Source organism: Topomyia yanbarensis, chromosome 3 (assembly GCF_030247195.1).
Source record: "Topomyia yanbarensis strain Yona2022 chromosome 3, ASM3024719v1, whole genome shotgun sequence".
In the NCBI taxonomy this organism is placed as follows: Eukaryota; Metazoa; Arthropoda; class Insecta; order Diptera; family Culicidae; genus Topomyia; species Topomyia yanbarensis.
In genome coordinates this window covers 77,181,032-77,201,168 of record NC_080672.1, presented here as the reverse complement: position 1 = coordinate 77,201,168, position 20,137 = coordinate 77,181,032, and the positions used below count along the sequence as shown (strand labels likewise).

Here is a 20,137-nt window from a genome sequence, read left to right as displayed (position 1 = left end):
TACATACTTTATCATTAAAACTTTCGTTTTTCGATGGAAAAAGATTGGTTATTTTTTAAAATAAAATATCCGTTGCAACCCAAAAACGCAGTTAATATTTGAAAGCTGGGTTAATTATTGCATGACAATTTTTATTTGGTAGAACATATTCTGACCACTTGTCGGATTATCGGGGATGAATTTGCTAGATATTTTATACCAGTAACGTCGTATAATTTTGAACTAATGTGTTGATTAACAGTGTATTTTGCAGGGCTTCGACACCACGTGCCGCTAGTGATTTTAAAAAGAATTGTGAGAAGTTTTGATTTTTAATGGCCCTTCTCTTCTCTGGGTATGTGCGGGCAGAGGGACTCGCGATCGCGTGTATCATCGCGAAGGCCTCGAACATTTGTACGTGAACGTGCTCGATCGCGTGTGCGTTTGTATGTCGCGTGTGTTAACGTGTAACCGTGTGCCTTTCGCATATTCGCGTGTGTTCTAGAATGATCGCGCGCGGACCCTGAATCTGATACTTATTTTTTCGTGTACGGTTCAGATTCTAGAAGAAAGTGGGTTCTTTCAGATCACTAGAGTTCCCAGTCATGTCGCAGTAGAACGTGTGGTCTAGTGGATATGAGCTATATTTTTTGATTGGTCCAGCTGGATGTATGGACCTAATTTGCCAGAATGAAGAGTAAAGATTTCCGGACGTGACCGATTCATGTTCTCGCGCGTTAGTAGGTTAAGCGTTCGTATGTCGACTTGTTTGTCGTATGTGCTCGCGTGTATGTGACTTCGCTTGAATAAATTCGATTTTGAAACCCTGCGGCCATTCACATATTGGCGGACCGTCATTCATTTAGTTTTCGGTGTACGGATCACATTCTGACAGGGAGTGAGTTACCACATATCACTAGAGTTCCCGGTCATGTCGCCATGGAACGTTTTGTCTAGTGGATATGGGAGTTATTTTTTCTTAATTTTTTAATTTTATTTTTTTATTTATTAATATGGACCTATACTGTTGGTACCGAGGATAGAGACCTCTGGACGATCCCGACTCATGATGGCGCGTGCGAGGAAGTTTGTAGATTGACGCTTGAGATTGAATTGGTAAGTTTATGAGTGCTGATACCGTCACCTTATCTGTGTAATCATGTTTGCGAGTTCGTGGGCGTAGGTTGCTTGGAAAATCGCTAGGGGCTCTAACGTTTGTACGCTGACGTGATTTTGTAACATATTTGCGTGTGCTCCTTAATGGTCGCGCGAACCGTGAGTCTGATATCAAATTTTCGGTGTGCGGTTAAAACTCTGGCAGAGATTGGGATTCCTTATATCGATAGGGTTCCCGGTCATGTCGCCATGAGACGTGTTGTTTACTAGGTATGAGCGTATTTTCTTAATTGGTCCAGCTGAAGGCATGGACCCAGGCTTCTAGGATCAAGAACAGACTTCCGGACGTGGCCGATTGGTAATCGCGAGCGCGAGGGCATTTTTGTAGGTTCCCGCTTGAGACCGCGTTTGAGACTGTGTGAGTGTTAAGATGTTCACTATCACCATCTTTGCTGACCCAGCTGAAGGCGGGTGTAGAATGGCAGAATAGGACTCGAAAAGAAGAAATAGAAGACAATTTCAGAGATACGTAATAGATTAGACAGGTACAAGATACAGCTGAAGTTATGATCATCACACGATTAATACTTCAAACACTACTAATACTTGAATAGCTAACCACCACACATATCACATCCTTTCTCAATTATCTATTTGTTACTGGTTGATTGTTGGTTATGAGCGGGTAAATAGAGGAAAGGTATAGAACAGAAAAAATGCTCATATCAGCCTTCCCGGCCTCCTCGATACACCACTGTCGAGGCGTATTGTAATCAACATCTTGAAGCGAGCTTTTTATATAAATCAAATCCTGAGTAGTCATAATGATTGGTGGATGATTAACAAGAGAACTAAATAACCTCTAGTAGTAGATCTTGGTGCAAATAGAAACTAAAAAGAGCGAAGGTCCTTATATTTAGATAACTCTATGGAATTTAATGCGGCTTTATGTTGTTTACAATACCGTCAATCCCGTAAACCTGCGAGAGGGCGAAAATGATTTCAATATCTTTCTGTAATTAAAGTAAAAGGCGTAATTTTTTTTTCACTCCAAGAGATTTGCTCTTTGGGATCCTTGGAAATGGCTGGCACTCCGCGAGCGCGTTGTACGGTTTTACGAAACGCATGGTCATCGTGGAAAAAGTTTACGGTAGACGAAAAAGTGCTCGGAAGTGCAGTTTACCGGATCCTGGCATCCTTGAGCGTGGAGCGGAAGGCCGGTAGCGACCGTCTGGCGAAGATAATGAGTTTGCGTGCGTAATTCACCGAACCCGACCGAGTCTACTTCCGACATCATCTGTCGGAAGAAGACTCGGTCCCCCGAACACACAAACGAGTAGATAGCGATCATGAAATCGCAGTGCCGGTGGATGATGAAGAACTACCGCAGGACGTCGTTCGTGCTGGACGACGAAAATTACTTTCCGCTCTCGATTCCAGGAAATGATAGCTACTATTCCTGCGAAATGTCGCCCACACCCTCAAAGTAAAATATATCTTTCTACATGAATTTGAAAAAAAAAAGTTACGCTGTACATCGCCATATCGGGCAGAGGGATTTCAAAGCCGTGCTTCAAACCGGGCGGTCTGGTCATCAATCAACAAGTGTACCAGGATGAGCGTCCTAAGAAAATTCTTCTGCCGTTTTTGATGGAGCATCATGCGTATGGGAAGTACGTCTTCTGGCCGGACAAGACGTCTTCCCATTACGCCAAGAAAACGCTGGAGTATCTTGAGCAGAAAAAGACACCGTACGAACCGAAAGAAAGGAATCCGACCAACTTACCCCAGTGCCGTCCCATTGAGGATTTTTAGGCTCCCTCAGTGCCCTAGTGTATAAAAATAATTGGCGGGCCAAGGATACGAAGCAATTGACCACCAGGATCCGAAATTGTATCCGGGAGATGGACGTCAGTGCCGTACAGCGCTCTTGTGAGAGCATCGCGACTAAGTTGTATCGTACGGCTGACCAGGGCCTCTTCTTCAATGGTCATTGACGTTTTTTTTAAGAACAAACATTGTTTTTAATAAAAAAAACATACCGAACACGTCGAAAAAATTTTTTGACTGAAGAAATTCTAATTTTTTATTGAACGCCCGTTACAACTATTTGGAGTATATACCTTAAGATCTAACAACGTCACCAGTAATTTGTGCTTGTTTATCGGTATGCTGCGTTTCCGTTGTGGGTCATAGAACTTTGGTCATCAAAATCATGAACCTGTGAGCGGGTCTTTTAAGAATTTCCCTGATGGGAAGGATTAGGCAAGTACAGTAGGATTCCGTTTTTGGCAACAATTTTATTTTTTCAGTTGCCAAAACTGGAACCGTACCAAAAATGGAACCGTACCAAAAATGGAACCTTATTTTTAAAGTTTGGATTTTCAATTTACGACTTCAAAAATGTTTCAAGGATTTTTAATCATATGTGAAATGAAATGAGATGAAAGAAAAAATAAGCAAATTTTATTCATGATTTTATCAAATTCAGACGTCGTACAGTGGGGCAAGCTTTCGACGCTCAAAACCTCTACCGCCCTGGGTATATATTCTGGAGGATTAGCGTCTTTAGCAAAGCATCTTAGATGGAAATGATCATTATTTTGACAACTTTGGTTTTAATCTAGATAAGTAGAAACTGATCTAGATCAGTTCTATCTTTTGATAAAGGTGTTCTATCAAAAAAATTTCTTCGGCAAAGTTGTTTGTTTTGATATTTCTAACATATGTACTGAAGACATTTATACTTTATAACCTATGTAGATGACGCTACATGACATTTAAAAAAATACTCGAGAAAATGAATTTTAACATTTGTTTATGAAGAATATATCTAGAAATAAATGTTTTAGTCCTAAATCTTCGAAAATATGCAATAATAAAAATGCTTAAAAGAGTGATAAATGTTATCATGACATCTAAGATTGTTTCCATCAAAAATATTAAAAAATATGTTCCCGAAAATTTGTAATAACCCACGAAGCGGCAGATGGCGGCAGCTGGAATTTTGTTTGTGACTAGTAAAAACCTTTAACTTTATAACCACGAAGAGAAAAAAGTGGGGCAAGGTGGGCCTTTTGCAGACAAATGAAATGAGGAAAAAAATATAATTCAAGTTAAATAGTTCCTACTTCGCTAGAGAATTTTTGAGTACACTAAAAGAGATACAAATATTTTCTTGTTTTCGAATTCAAATATAATATTTCGAACTGAGAATAAATTTATCATGTAATTTATAAAGTAATCTTATTTGAATCACTGCTGTGTCTAGTCCTTTCAGCAGTTTTCATAATTGTAGTTCAGTCATAAGGCTGTGCTTATTCTTTGTAAGAAACGTTTATCAGTCAGTTTTCAAAATAATGCTCATTTTCATCCAATATACTTTTTCGAAGACACAAATCCTTCAGGATACATACCCAGGGCGCTAGAAGATTTGAGCGTCGAAAGTAGCATTCTGCCCACTGTGCCGTCCTGTAGAATTCTCACAATCTTCGCGCACTTCTCGAGTGCAATTCCCCTCATTACGAATATGTAAAATAGCATTTAATTCGAATCGCTTTTCTTCGGCATACTGAACGTCAAAACTTGAACAATTCACTGAATGGTAGTGTTGATTTCGCTTCTGGGGCTTTTGTCTTCTTTCTGAAAATTATTGAACAATTTTGTTTAAAAAACATAGCTCTTTTAAAAAAATAATAACTTTATTTCTTCTACATAACTAACTCATCGTTGATCTTTCAAATGGAATTGATAGATTGAAAATCGAACTGCAATGCTTGAAGATATTTAGGTTTGAAGAAAACCATTTTTGTTGTGAAAATCACTTGCAACTTGTCCATATTATATGGGAAAGTCGTCGGTTGTCGGCACCCCTATGTAGCTTTTGACAGAAACCAGATATGGATAAATATTATTTGTGTTATATATTAGCGCGATATTTTTGTGCCGATTGCTGATGCTGCTGAATGTTCTGTTCTACAACCAATATATTTTTTGAACAATTGAAACTCTACTCAAAAGTTTTTTTTATGATTTGCTTAGTGTTGCAGAAAGAAATAAACCGATCGAAAAAGTATGCGCATTGAATATTTACGATGTGAATTTATTCTATTTTGTTATTCAACGTTGAATGGCGCCGAAATGTTCACCGCAAGTTTTCTTTTGATCAGTTTTCAAAAAGGTTACTAAAATCGGTTGTCGGCACCTAATTTTTTGTGGCAAATGCTCTCAATAACCTAATCAATATGGGTATTTTGGAACGGGCTTTACGAATAGATACCAGAGATCGATCTTTGGCACCATTCTGAAAACCAGGAAGGTGACTGCCGGTTTAGCGTTTTACATTTACATGAAGAAAGCCCACCTGGTCGTGTTTTCACCGCTAGGTAGCACCGTATATACCAGATTGTCACGACCAGATAATTTGGTGGGGGGGCTCGGGGTTACCCTGTAGTCCCCCTCCCGTTTTGACTGACTTCTATCTGACCTATCTGAAGCTTTGGTAAAAAACTGGAGTGCCTGAAACTAACTCAATGGCAGTGAATGCGATCCGTCAGTGCATTAGCAGTGCGTAATATTCGCACTAGTTTTTCACATACACATATTGTGGTTCTGATGAAGAATGATGTTCATAATGCCTTTGATGGGTATTGAACTGAATAAATTTCCTTTTCCCTTTGAATCGTGATGACCATCATTCATATTTTTCCATTTTTAGTATTTTTTTTTTTAGGATGCCGACAACCGACCACATTTTCAAACAGTTATCATTTTACTTAATTGTTAATAACTTTTTTAAGTTGACAAAGGAAATTAAATTCTTCGATAAGTTATTGGCTAAGGCTGCTAGCTTTCTATTGGTATGCTTATTCCCATATATTGTTTAATTGGAGTAATGTTGTGAGCCAAAAACAAAGGTGTTCCGACGACCGAACACATTCCCCTACATAAATAAGAGATACATTTATTGTAATAATTAAATAACACACGTATAGTGTAAAATATAGGTAACCCTTAAATACATAACACTGTTTTAAAACAACATTGCGAAAAACATCTCAAAATTATCACAGTAATGTATTGAAGCTATGAGACAATTTTCACAATATAAAAAAAATTATTTGCGCCTTTGAGGGTTAATATGACTCCCATGTTTGGAAATGAAGTCAAGTGTGATATAAATTGATACAAAAAAATATCTTTTGCACATTTCTAAAAGACTTGTTATGACCAACAAAAATGTTGCCAAAAACGGAGTGTGCCAGAAAGGGAGCATGCCAAAAACGGAACGCGCCAAAAACTGAATCTTACTGTAATTGTAAGGTTAGGGAACGAAACTAATACATTAAATAAAGCAAATAATAAAATACAACAAAAAAATTAAAAAAATGGGTAAAAGAAATAATATGGATGAAATAAATAAAATGAATAAGATGAATAAAATAAATTAAATTGAATAGACTTAACAGTGTAAGATAAAGTTTAATGCAAGATTCAAACATTTTAACTTTAGTAAAAGTTTACTATTTATCTTTGAAGGAAACTTACACATTAGTATTCGAGTTACATCTCAATCGTTATGAAGTGAATTCAAAAAATGTGTACTAAACCGAATTTCTTTTACTCTTTATGGGTCGGTCTCATGTTCAGCTATTGGAAAATAGTAAGTGACAAATGAGAGCATACAAAAGTTCAATATGTTCACCATTGGATTTTAATTATGGGAAAGGTATTTTTGTAAACTTCTTCATTATATACATATAGCCTGACCTACACACCTAGAAAAAATCGTGTAAATTTACGTCTTCTGACCCTGACATATACGAGCATCAAAAATGACTTAGTTTTACGTTTGGTTTTAATTTTACATGACGTTGATTTTTGTAAATTGTGTAATTTTACTCAACATATGGTGTTCGTTTTCAATGGCAGTAAGTGTAATTTTATGTCATTGCGCATGTAAAGTATATGTTTCATGGAAAATTAAATGGAACACGGTAATGTTTCGTCATTTCGAGAATTACGGGTTGTTAAATTGGGTCATGTTTGCAATTACGTCAATGATAAAATTCATAATTTTTTGGTGTGTAACTCATAACTTTGAAAGTGATATGTTTAAAACATGTCGTGTTTTGACAAAATCACCCATATCACGTTGGGCCTTATGTTTGAAACTAGTAAAACTCTATTTCCAACTCTGTAAGTAAGTCCACAAGTAACAGCCATCTATTTAGGAAAATATCAAACGGAAAATAGTCCGACTTCGTACAGCTCTTCGAAGATAGGGTCTAGCGATCAATGGTAAGTCCTCATTGGAACCCTGTGATTTACAAAACGAGCAGAATTCATGAAATTCCTTTGCTGACCATATTTTCGAAATGTTATAGATGAAAACAAATCATCATACAGGTCACTGTTTTCTTCACATTGTGATAGCCATCATTGCCGGCCGCCTTTATCTTCATCGTTCCCAGGAAGGATAAAGAATAGGGTAAACGGGAAGGGTTGATGCTTCACCTACTTAATGAAAGGACGACGATTCATCAAACTCTTTCATCAAACTCTTTCATAGGTCTTGGATTTGCCCAAAGCAAGCGATGCGACCTGTAAAGCGTAGTTTGTTATCGATTTGTTTAGTTAGTCTTCGAGTACACGAGGACTCGAAAAAAAAAGATTTTGTTTAGTTTTTAGATTTTTTTAAACTCTAGGCAGCCGGCTTCCGAGAGTAAACTGTTTTCTGAACAAAGAAAATTTCGAAATTCAAACAGCTGGTGAACTGGGTGGCAAACAAACCACATTTACGTTTAGGGGGAGGCTTAAGAATTCGAGATCTCGCAGTGTGCCTATTTTGAATGTCAGTTGTCTCAATTAAGATTTCTTACAGCTCATTTACAACCTCAGATGCAAAGTTAAGTCAAAGCGGTTTGGTTTGTTTTCATCACGATATACCTAACCTCATCCAGTTTCTGTAACGCAAAGTATTTTGGTTTCAACACGAAATAATTCAGTACCTTTTCTTTTTAACGCGAATAAAAAGCTTATGAAGCTAAAAGCGGAGACGATATATATGAGAGATGCGCGTAGTCATTCCTATACTAGAGACCTTGGGACTTTGTGAAATGCGTTACATGACGTGACGTCATATTATCGTAGTCAACATAGGAACTAGAGATGGGCGGGTACGGGTATGTTTACCCGATACCCGACCCGAACCCGTACCCGTAGGAACCGGGGCGGGTTCGGGTTTTGTTATCACCGGGTACGGGTCGGGTCGGGTACATTAAAAAATATTTATTCCGGGTACGGGTCGGGTCGGGTTTTTTCGAAAAATTGTGCACTTACCCGTTCTTGAATATTTGGATGACCTTTTCCTTCAAAATCAAAAAATGATAACTTATCCCCGCAGAAAAATATTAAAACAAACATGATTTTCCAGGAGCGTGTATCGAGTGAACGGGACTATCCGGGAGATTTTGAACTAGAAGTTGTCATCATTTAGAATATTTCGTTTGAAAAATTTTGCTGTTCAATAAAACAGGGAAACATTTATCGCTTTTGTGAAGTTTCTCGAGCATTTTTGAAGTATTAATGTTGTAAATTTCCTTCATTCCACTATTCAAAAAGAAAAACAAGTACATGGGAAAGATATGTAGTGTATGACTTCTATCGATCTGTTCAAGGAAAATAATCTAAATTAACCACCAAACACCAAAAATTGTAGATTTTTTATGATTTTATTGGCAAAAATGTTTATGGTTACTACAAAAGTTTACTAAGGAAGCAATGTTCACATGTATATGCTTACAAGAGATTATTCCAATTGATCCAAAATATGCTGATAAATTGTAGCTTTCTCAATTGCAAGATAACTCGCCAAATGTTTGGAATAAAATTGATGTTTGTTTAGATTTTTGGGAGAATTAATCTCATCGCACACTTACTAAAAGAAGTCTCTTATAAGCTCAAATATACCCCGATTTTACGGAAAGGTAGTATTGGAAAAAATGCCCTCACATCACGGATGTTATGAGACACTAAGTAAACATAGGAACTATGTAATTTTCCCCCCATTCACACTTTCGGTCGAAAATAAGCTTTTCCACTTGAACGTTTTCGTATGTGTTGTATTGAATATTCCGGAAAGCCAAGCACATCACAAAAAGCCTGCTTCGGCAACGTTCAAAAACTATGTTGAAAAAACCTTTTTCAAATCGTCTATTGCAGTGATTCTCAACCTGAGATCCGCGGACCCCTAGGGGTCCGTGAAGTCGTTGCTAGTGGGTCCGCGAAGAAAAATATATTCTCCGAGTGCAGATTGAAATTTCAAGTATTTCTCCTAAAAAACTGAAAACAACATATTGATAGTATACAAAATCGATGTTTATCCGCGGGGGTCCGCAGCGACCCAGGGTGATTTATAAGGGGTTCGTGATACGAAAAAGATTAAAAACCGCTGGTCTATTGGCTCGACGCACAAGTTCAACCTTCTGTTATTCACGTGAATAGCTCCCAAAATTAGCAGCCGCTGATGCTCAAACGTGATTTTGCTGGAGCTTCTAAGGGTGTTGTTCTAAAACTCGCATCATTGTACTAGATACAATGATGCGAGTTTTAGAACAACAAAGTTTAACAAAGTCGTGGATGTTTTCAATATATTTGTAAAAAACGTTTTTAATCCACCTAACAGTGTGATGAGACATTTCTTATAACTCTTATCACTCTCTTCGGATATTATATCGTTTGAGAACATTTAGAACTTGATGCTTCGCGATGTTTTTGATAACACATACTACATGGGATAGTGGCAGGACTCAGAGAATCGCTCAAATCAGCATAGGACAACATCAGTGCTAGAAATCTCAAACCAAATCAATGGGAAAGCGAAAAAATGGCCCATAAAATATTGAATGATTGTTAATGCTGTGTTAATAAAATATCTAAATTGTGGTGGGAAAACTGAATTTTCCTAAAGGGGTTATATATTGTACTGAGCCAAAAAAATCGAAATTTTTTTGAATCGATTTGAAGTTTATACTTTACTCAAATTTCCAACGCGACTGAGAACTAAGAAATCAACGCTTTTTCTTGAAAAGGGCGATACTAGCAGTGATACCACTCAAAGAAAATAAACAGTGAATATTTCCAGACTTGGTTTTATTTCCTATTTAAGAACTATTGTGTTTTTTACATCCTAGATTGCATGATTCAGTGATCGAAACCCAAAACTTCATAAAGTATTTGAAATTATTAAATTAAAATTTGTTTTTGCTATTGAAATTGACAAAATGATAGTATCGCCGCTTTGGCGATTGTTTACTTTTTCGGTCCCAGCTATCAGCATTGAAGTATCGCCCTTACGTTTTTTACAATAACTACCGTTCTACACAACCGATTTCGTCCGTGTTTTTTCAATAGAGATCATTGTTACTATTTACAGCTGGTATCAGCTTGATAATCCTAAAAAAATACGAAAATAACAGTTTCGCCTCTAAACTGCTAGCAAAAAAAGTATCGCCCTGTTTGTTTGCATGGAGCATGGAGGGCGAAACTTTAAATAAACAAACAAAAATACAGTTTCGCCCGTTGTATTGTTTGCTGTAGTTTAAGAAAGCAATATCGTAGAATCAAAACTTTTAAGGTTAATTTGTTGCGTTTCAAAGCCCTCATTCGCATGTATGAAAAAAAGCCATTTGTAAGTAACGCCCTTTTCACAAAAAAGCGTTGAAATGAAATCGCAGCTCTTGATATCACGCTATCTCTGAAGTACATGCGTGCATAGTTTCAAATTTTACTTCGACGTCGACTTTTTCTAAAGGTGACTTCCCAGTAGTATTCTTGATTTGTATTATTTTCGCTAATCCTAATGCAAAAGAACAAATAAAAACCTCACGAAAACGAACCGTTTGGGAAAATCATCATCATTACTGGAATTTTCATTTTCACGAAACTTTTCGATAACCTTCCGTCACTTGCGTTAATGCACTGGGTGCACAGTAGGGTGACAGGAAAAAAATGACCCCTATCGGTCCACCTCTGCGTCGATTCCTAGTCCCACCAGGAGTACTTGCACCAAATTTGAAGCAAATCGGACAAGTCTAACTACCGGACCAACGGGCCTGAAGTGTGTATGGGAATTTTCAATAATTTACATGGAGAAATCCCACAAGCACGCATTTTCGCCGCTAGGTGGCACTATATGCATCGTATTATCACTGTAAGTGAAAATAAGAAGGAAAATTGAATTGTCTACAACTTAGTCGAAGACTGCAAGTAAATCCGACTTTGTTAAAAGAAGTTATTAAACTTTTAACGAAGTGATGTCTGAGTCAGTTTTGCATGGGGCCTAATAGTGCATGGTTGTGTATCAGTACTCGATTCACACGAACTAAACATTTTTGTGAAATAATCGTTAGGTTTAGCTCAATGGTATGTTTACAAGAATTATAGTAAATAATATGAGTCATGCTTTGATTAGAAAATTTTAGTTCCACCTGTTACCGCATAGAGGGCGCCAACACTAACTTTTCAACGGAGAGAGATAGAAATTTGGTGTCTTCTACAAAGTTATAGAACAGGCATTTTTTCAGTATTTCTTCTGAACATTTTGATACTCTATCTCTCTTCTATGAAAAGTTAGTAGTGGCGCCCTCTATGCGGTCACAGGTGGAACTAAAATTTTCTAATCAAAACATAACTCGTATTATTTACTATAATTCTTGTAAACATACTATTCGGCTAAATCTAACCATTATTTCACAAAAATATATAGTTTGCGGGACTCGAGCACTGATACACAACCATGCACTGTTAGGCCCCACGCAAAACTGACTCAGACATCACTTCGTTAAATGTTTAATAACTTCTTTTAACATAGCCGGATTTACTAGCAGTCTTCGACTAAGTTGTAGATAATTAAAATATCTTTCTTATTTTCACTTACAGTGATAATACGATGTATACAGTGCCCCCTAGCGGCGAAAATACGAGCTAGTGAGTTTTCTTCATGTACATTGTTGAAAAATCCAATATAAACTTCAGGCACGTTGGTCCGGTAGTTAGACTTGTCCGATTTGCTTCAAATTTGATACAAGTACTCCTGGTGGGACTAGGAATCGACTCAGGGGTGGGCCGATTGAGTTTTCAAAAATTCATCATTTTTCTGGGCAGTCTAGTGCACAGTGCTCTAAAAATCTAGCGAAATCGTCTTAGGGCACCAGCGGGTCTGTAAAGAATACTAAAAATTAATTTCTATTCCATAATTTTCAGTTCAGCAATTCGAGAGATCGTGCTCACCGCAAGCCATGAAAAATAGACTACGTTGTGAAGCGATGGTCACTATTTATTAAAAAATCACGGTTGAATAAAAAATAAAACTATTAAAAAAATTCAAATAGTTTATAATTTTCACAAACTTATTAGGAAAAATTGTTTAATAAGCTTTCGTAATATTGTGTAGGAAAAAATCTGAAAATTTGAAAATAAATCTGAGGATTATGATTGATTACAGATCTCTGGAATTTTGTATTGGAATGTTTTCAGGCAGGAATTTAATATTGATGCTATTAGACAACTGTGAAATCAAGACCAATAGATCAGTTACGTATCAGGACCCCATTCCGACAATTTATCAAAAGTCCTCATGATGTTTACAACAACAGGTTATCAATCTACGGATCAGATAATTGTTATTGTAATATTGAATTAAATCAGTCAGCATCAATAAATTTTCAACTCCAATCCAATATTTTTTTTTGGTGTGGTGGGAGGGGGCTGTATGGTGTTAAACCCCAAAACCTTCTCTTGGCTACGCCGTTGCTTGGAGTTATTTATTTCGCTTTTCATTTTCCGAAAGGTTTCAGATCGATCCGATGGTCATAAGTTAGAAAAATTGCAGTCAGAAGGTTCGCACAAATGAACATTTTTGCACTGATAAGTTATCAAGTTCCTTCCAGACAACTTGGAAATGTTCGGTGATTATTTCTAGCGGTTGTAGATAAAAAAATGAAATACAAAATTCGATTTATCGAAATAATGTTTGGCTTATTTCAATGGATTATTACTATATTGAACAATAAATAGGCGACGAAGAGTAATCCACAAACAACAAGCCATAACTTTTAAAGTATTCAAAATAGATATTTGAAGTCTTTAGTAAAGTTATTCGCAAAAGTAAGAGCTACAAATTTGCTGAAGGCATCATTTCGATATAATCACTTCCAAGAAAATTTGTGAAGATATCTCACTCATAGGGGGATTAATTAGCAAAAGCACAATACCAAAAGAAAGGGCATATTACCTCCATTAAATTCTCCGAAGATACAATTGACCTAAAATAAGCCGTTTTGGCGTTAATAATAGATTACATGTTTTTGGTCATATTTCTGGCAATGGGAAATGATAAAAATCTTTCGTCCGCATTTAATGTTAAATATCTCTTTTGATAATAGTCCGATTTCAACAATCTATAGCTTGTTCGAAAGGTATTCGTTAAAGCTGTCTAAAAACATATAAATTGGTAATCTGTATTGTCAATTCCGGCAGATAATTCAAAAAAACTGCAAAAAACGCCATTTTCACGCATTCAAACATTCATATCTTAAAAACTAAACATCAGAATCAAAAACAAATTAATAGCGTTCATACTGTTTTTTAGTTCTTTCATTTAAAATTGGTTTGGATAAGATCGGTTCAGCCATTGCTGAGAAACACGAATGAGAATTTGTCCGTTACATACACACACACACAGACACACACACACACACACACACACACACACACACACACACACACACACACACACACACACACACAGACATTGTCCCAAATCGTCGAGCTGAGTCGATTGGTATATAAGACTCGGCCCTCCGGGCCTCGGAAAAATTCTTGAAAGTTTAAGCGAATTCTATACATTTCTTTTATAAGAAATGTAAAAAGATAATCATTCTCAACACGTGCTCATCGAATCCTGCGCACGCAATTAACTAGCGGGGCGTTTTCAGCATCCCTGATACTATCTGAGGTTCGTTTGGCCTAACCCTTCGAATACCTTTGTCGACCAAAACATGTCATCAATACATCATTGAATGTGAAATGATTCCGAGCATTAATGGCTGAAATATTTTATATAAAGGCTACTCTTAGGCTTTAAATTTATGTAAAGAGTTTCTCTGTCACATAAGATTTTAAAAGACTTTTTTCTGAATTGTTACTAAAAATGAATAATTTACAATAAATTACTTTTTTTGACTTTGGTCGCTCTTAACCCCTTAAGTTGTTGATATTTAATCCGAACATGTTATACATTTTTGTTATTGGCACATCAAAACCTTTCGAATGGTGGCTCGATTATGTTGATTGAAAGTTTTATTCCTAAGACTACAAAAAGTTCCAAAAACACGTTTTCCAAAAAGCTCAAAAACGATTCTACGAAAAAGTAAATGGATATGATTTTCGCGTTCAGCGACCCAAAATTGACACTGAAAATGCCTGTTTTCTTAGCTTACTGCAATTAGCAGAAAATTGGTAAACTAGTGTAATAGAAGAGCCCGGGCCTGTTTGCGGAAGGCATAGGTTGACAGAGTTCCTTTGGCTTCGTTTTTATTAGACATCTCTCGTTTTTTACCACAAATTATGTAAAATATGTTTTCATATGTTGCAATTCATTTTATTTTGTAAAAATCATGGGTGACAGTTTCCAAACGTAATAAACGAATTTCCTTAATGTTGTGGAATTTGTGTTATTTCCGGTGAGTTTTATTCTATTACGTGAATGATAATATTTTTCAATAATGCACAATCTACTTAAGTAAGAGATAAAAAATGAAAATTCCGCCAACTAGCACCGGGCTTCCCTACTCTTTCGAATCAAACAGGTTAAATTTATTTATTGAAAATCGGGTTCGGGTCAGACACGGTTTTTAATTTATTTTAATTTGGGTGCGGGTCGGATTCGGGTCGGGTTCGGGTCGGGTACGGGCCAGGTACGGGTCTGGTTCGGGTCGGGTACGGGTCGGGTTCGGGTTCGGATTTTTTTACAGGCCCGGGTACGGGTCGGGTTCGGGTTTTATATTTTTATAAAATCCGGGTACGGGTCGGGTTCGGGTAAGCTTACAAAAATAATATTCGGGTTCGGGTCGGGTCCGGGTACGAAAAAATCCATACCCGCCCATCTCTAATAGGAACGTTGTTTGTAAACAAATAAATGAAATTCACTCTAAATACGAACGAGAAGTACTTTAGTTTGCATCACATCATAGAATGTATGCATTTCCTCCTTTGTTTACTGTCGCTGCCGTATGAAAGTATTACTATGTTCACATTACGAGGTAAAAAGTATTATAACGCTATCTCGATGACGTTTTTCTTGTTGCTAATTATTAAAACATGTTTTAACTCTGTAGTGTGAACATAGTATATGGCTATTCTCACACAGCTGCCAAACAAAAAAGTATATTCGTTGACAGCTACGAACCATAACACAAACATTTCACACCGTACTTCTTCAAATGATCAACAAACATTCCCGATCTGAGACGAGACATGCTCAATGCAGCAGATTCGCACCTAGCCGTCTACCGGCGGCGTCTATTCAAATAAATGGGGTGAAAAGCGAAACTAATAGAGTTTTTTTTTGTTTCTATACAAACCTTACGTTCCACCAGTAGCTCTAGTCGACTTGATCGGGGGCCGAGAATTTCCACCACACTTTCGCTCCGTGCAGTGTGGTGTGTGTTTTGCGAGTTTCCTTCACTTGCCGGCCTCTGGTGCATCCGCTACCACCACTACCCAGTTCCGTGAGTGCTGCTGTTGGTTTTCTTTCACTGCAATAGTGCTATTCTTGCTAATCGAGTGCAAATGCTTCAACCAATTTGTCATCGAATCGAACACTATCTGCAACGTTTCACGATCTCGAACAACACCGGACAGCCAGTACCGAGAAAAACACCGATGAATAAATGTTCGTGTTTTCTTGCTGCCGCCGAATGTTTGACTTGCGATGTGATTATTTTCTCAGGCGAAATTTATTGCCCTCACGAGCACATGGAAAGCAGTTGCTGTTTTCTTTTAAGCACTTGAAAGAAATTTCCTTATGAGCTAAATCTGCCGTTCGGTTTCAGGTTTCACTGTGTGAAGACATCAGTACACTCTGAATGTTCTTCAGCTGTTCGACTTGTTTCACCACCAGAACCTGACTAGCAATGGTGAGCCACAAATGTATCAACGACGAATAAAACGACACAACCGAACACCCAGCTAATTAGCATTCGCACACTGTACTCCACTATACAAATCGGCCGCCTGCATTCAGATGAGGGTAGAGCTTCAACCGATTCTAAATTTATATAAACACCGACAATTTTTCCCTTTCACTCTTGCTCAACATGGCTTCGCAATTCACATTTTTCAAATTTCTTAGCGGTGCACCCGCACGCACGAACTAGAATCCCGTTGGAACACTTCTCCTGTGGTTCAACAAAATCACACTCCACAACTGTTGCCTTACTCCAGCTACTAGCTAGGAGGCCGTTTTCCACCGAGAAGCGGAAAATTTTCCCCTTGCGCAAAGGAACAACTGTTCAACGAGAAAACGCGACCGACTTGATCGAGACGAACGGAAGAAATGAACTATGGGAAAGCTCAACATCACGACGACAACGACAATACCACGATGCTGGTCGCGACTCGCGGTTTCGAACTCTGACAGATCGTGTCGTGAGTTCAGGAATGGTGCGGATGTGATCACTCATTCTCTCGTGGGGACGAATTATTTTTAACCCAAATGAGAATACGAAAACACCGGCGCCGGATCGGGAGAAATGTTTTGGGAATTATTGGCGCAGGTTTCAGTTAAGTTGAGTGAGATCCGCGAGATATCAGTCTAAAATGAATTTATTTTTAATGAATCCTAAAAAATGCAAAAAATTTGAAATTTCCTTCAATTTGATCTTGCTACCTTTTCTGCTTTTTATTTTCATTTACTCCTTTTTATTTCTCAGACATTCTTGAAACAAACGCTCGACATATTTAGCAGAGTATTTAATGACCAAGCGTTCCCATTTACTTCAGACGTCAAATAACACTTGATACATTATGTCAAATTATCTAATAAACAAATTACCATGCGTTCCACATATTATTTGTATTGTAAGCGAGCTCCCAATTGATTGAGCAGAATGTTCATTGCGTAAATTACACTGTAATGATATAAAAAGCAAATGCCTCATACTACAATTCGTTACTGTAAATCTTGCCTTCTGTTTCGACAGATTTCGCAGCCATATAGGATAATTGCAGACATAGAGCTCAACGATTCTACTAACACTAAGAATTCTTCCTGATCGGGGCTTGAACAGATGCCGACATTCATGCCACCATTCTGATATAAGGAAAGTAGATCGCGTTGGACACAGAAATAAAATTGTTCCCAAAATCGTGAATGAAGTGCCATGAATTCTGGAACAATCACGTTTTTACGTTCCGAAAACAGGACCCTGAACAAAAATTATGTATTTGATAATTATGTTCAATTTCCCTTCAGTAACGCCAGCGTAACGCTTTTATTAGTGGAAATATTTGTTTTTATTTTGTGAACTTTAGTTACGGTTTCCGCCATGTCATTACGCTTTTCTGTACGTGAATAAGTACACAACTTTGTTAACATTGTTATAAAAGCAAAGGTTGACTCATGATAATATTGATAGATTTAGGAATATTTGTTAACAAACTCGAAACAGTCTGGATACATTCTAGAGGACTATTTCACGAAGCTCGGAATTTTATTCATGAATCCATTCAATTCTTGTAAATTAATTTATGATTCCTAATATATTAGTCACGATCCAATAGCCGTACTTGTTCTCAAAGTTATAAAGTATTATTCATGCATTCGACAACTGGTTCATCATTCGTAGTATAATAGTTACAACTGACCATTCGTGCATGTGAAATAGTAGTTCACAAAATCATGAAATATTATTCATGTGTTCGTGAACTAGTTCATTATTTCTAGTACATGACTTACGATCTATCTTGCGTGATTGTGCACTAGAGTGCCCAGAAAAATAATGAATTTTTGAAAACTCAATCGGCCCACTCCTGAGTCGATTCCTAGTCCAACCAGGAGTACTTGCTCCAAATTTGAAGCAAATCGGACAAGTCTAGCTACCGGACCAACGTGCCTGAAGTTTGTATGGGATTTTTCGACAATTTACATGGAGAAAACCCACTAACACGCATTTTCACCGCTAGGTGGCACTATATGCATCGTATTATCACTGTAAGTAAAAATAAGCAAGATAATTTAATTGCCTATAACTTTGTCGAAGACTGCTAGTCAATCCGGATTTGGTAAAAGAAGTTGTTGAACTTTTAACGAAGTGATGTCTGAGTCAGTTTTGCATGGGGCCTAGCAGTGCATGGTTGTGGATCGGTACTCGATTACCACCAACTATACATTTTTGTGAGATAATGGTTAGATTTAGCTGAATGGTATGTTCACAAGAATTGTAGTACATAATACGAGTTACGTTTTGGTTAGAAAATTTTAGTTCCACCTGTAACCGCATAGAGGGCGCCAACACTAACTTTGCATAGGAGTGAGATAGAATATCGAGATGTTCGGAAGAATTTTTTAAAAATGCTTGTAGAAGACACCTAATCTCTATCTCTTTTCATTGAAAAGTTAGTGTTGGCGCCCTCTATGCGGTAAAATGTGGAACTAAAATTTTCTAACCAAAACATGACTTGTATTACTTACTATAAATCTTCCGAACATACTATTGACCTAAACCTAACCATTATTTCACAAAAATGTTTAGTTCGTGCGAATCAAGTGCTGATCAACAATCATGCACTGCTAGGCCCCTTGCAAAACTGACTCAGACATCACTTCGTTAAAAGTTTAATAACTTCTTTTACCAAAGCCGGATTGACTAGCAGTCTTCAACAAATTTGTAGGCAATTAAATTTTCTTTCTTATTTTCACTTACAGTGATAATACGATGCATATAGTGCCACCTAGCGGCGAAAATGCGAGTTAGTGGGTTTTCTACATGTAAATTGTCGAAAAATCCCATACAAACTTCAGGCACGTTGGTCCATTAGCTAGACTTATCCGATTTGCTTCAAATTTGGAGCAAGTACTCCTGGTGGGACTAGGAATCGACTCAGACATGGGCCGATAGGGGTCATTTTTTTCCTGTCACTCTATTGTGCACGTTAGGCTAATGGACGTTGGGCATAAATTATTATGTTGATACATCAGTTAAATAATTTTATTTTTCGGCAATGATGGCGTCACACAGAGGAGTAATTGGGGTCGAATCCTGGCCAAAATTATTTGCTGCTGCAATTGTTGTTATTATGCCTTAATATGAACTAAAAATAGACAATTACTAGTTTTTGGAACAATTTGGCATCTACCCAGTGCAGAGGCCAATTTTCTATATCCTTTCGAATACTAATAATTTCTAGGTGATCTTTGTGAATACATTTGTTTTCCAGTTGCATAAACATTTGATCAGTGGAAAAGCGAGAAGAAAAGGGACGCCTGTGCATATTTCCATAGAGATACATTTTGGTAAACATAATATTTGGCCCTACAGCATTTCGGTGTACCTCAAATTAGTAAAAATTTCAATATTTTCAAATCGCTTGGGATTGGTGGATCGGACAATATCGGAAGAGTTTGAATATTTTGACATTAAAAATGTCTTACTCCACTATCTGGGGCTAGGTGTCATTCTAAAATCTAAATTATCTCCCATGTAACGAAACTATGTAAGGTTTGCACGCTTATAACTCCGATATTACTAGATGGATTTTAATCATTCATACACCAACCGATTCAGAAACACCTAACTTAAATATTGGTAATAATTTAATATCTCCCCAATAAAAGTAGACTTTTGGAAATTGGTAAAATTAAAAAGTTCACGAAAAACGGGAAAAATACCATTCGTGAGGCAGATTTCTCAGACACAGCCGTCAAAAGAGGGCAGCTTAGTTGCTCAATGAAACACGAAAAGTCATAAATAGAAGCAAC

The 20,137-nt window shown here is 37.2% G+C and overlaps 1 protein-coding gene across 1 annotated transcript in view; it reads right to left on the bottom strand.

Moving 5' to 3' along the window:
• The window catches only part of LOC131689215 (serine/threonine-protein kinase meng-po), a 67,237-nt gene extending 50,520 nt beyond the window's left edge, over positions 1–16,717 (bottom strand). The window contains exon 1 of the mRNA XM_058974153.1: positions 15,741–16,717. The gene's annotated coding sequence lies outside the window, so the exon portion shown is untranslated. The remainder of the gene's footprint in view (positions 1–15,740) is intronic.
• Positions 16,718–20,137: the final 3,420 nt, after the last annotated feature.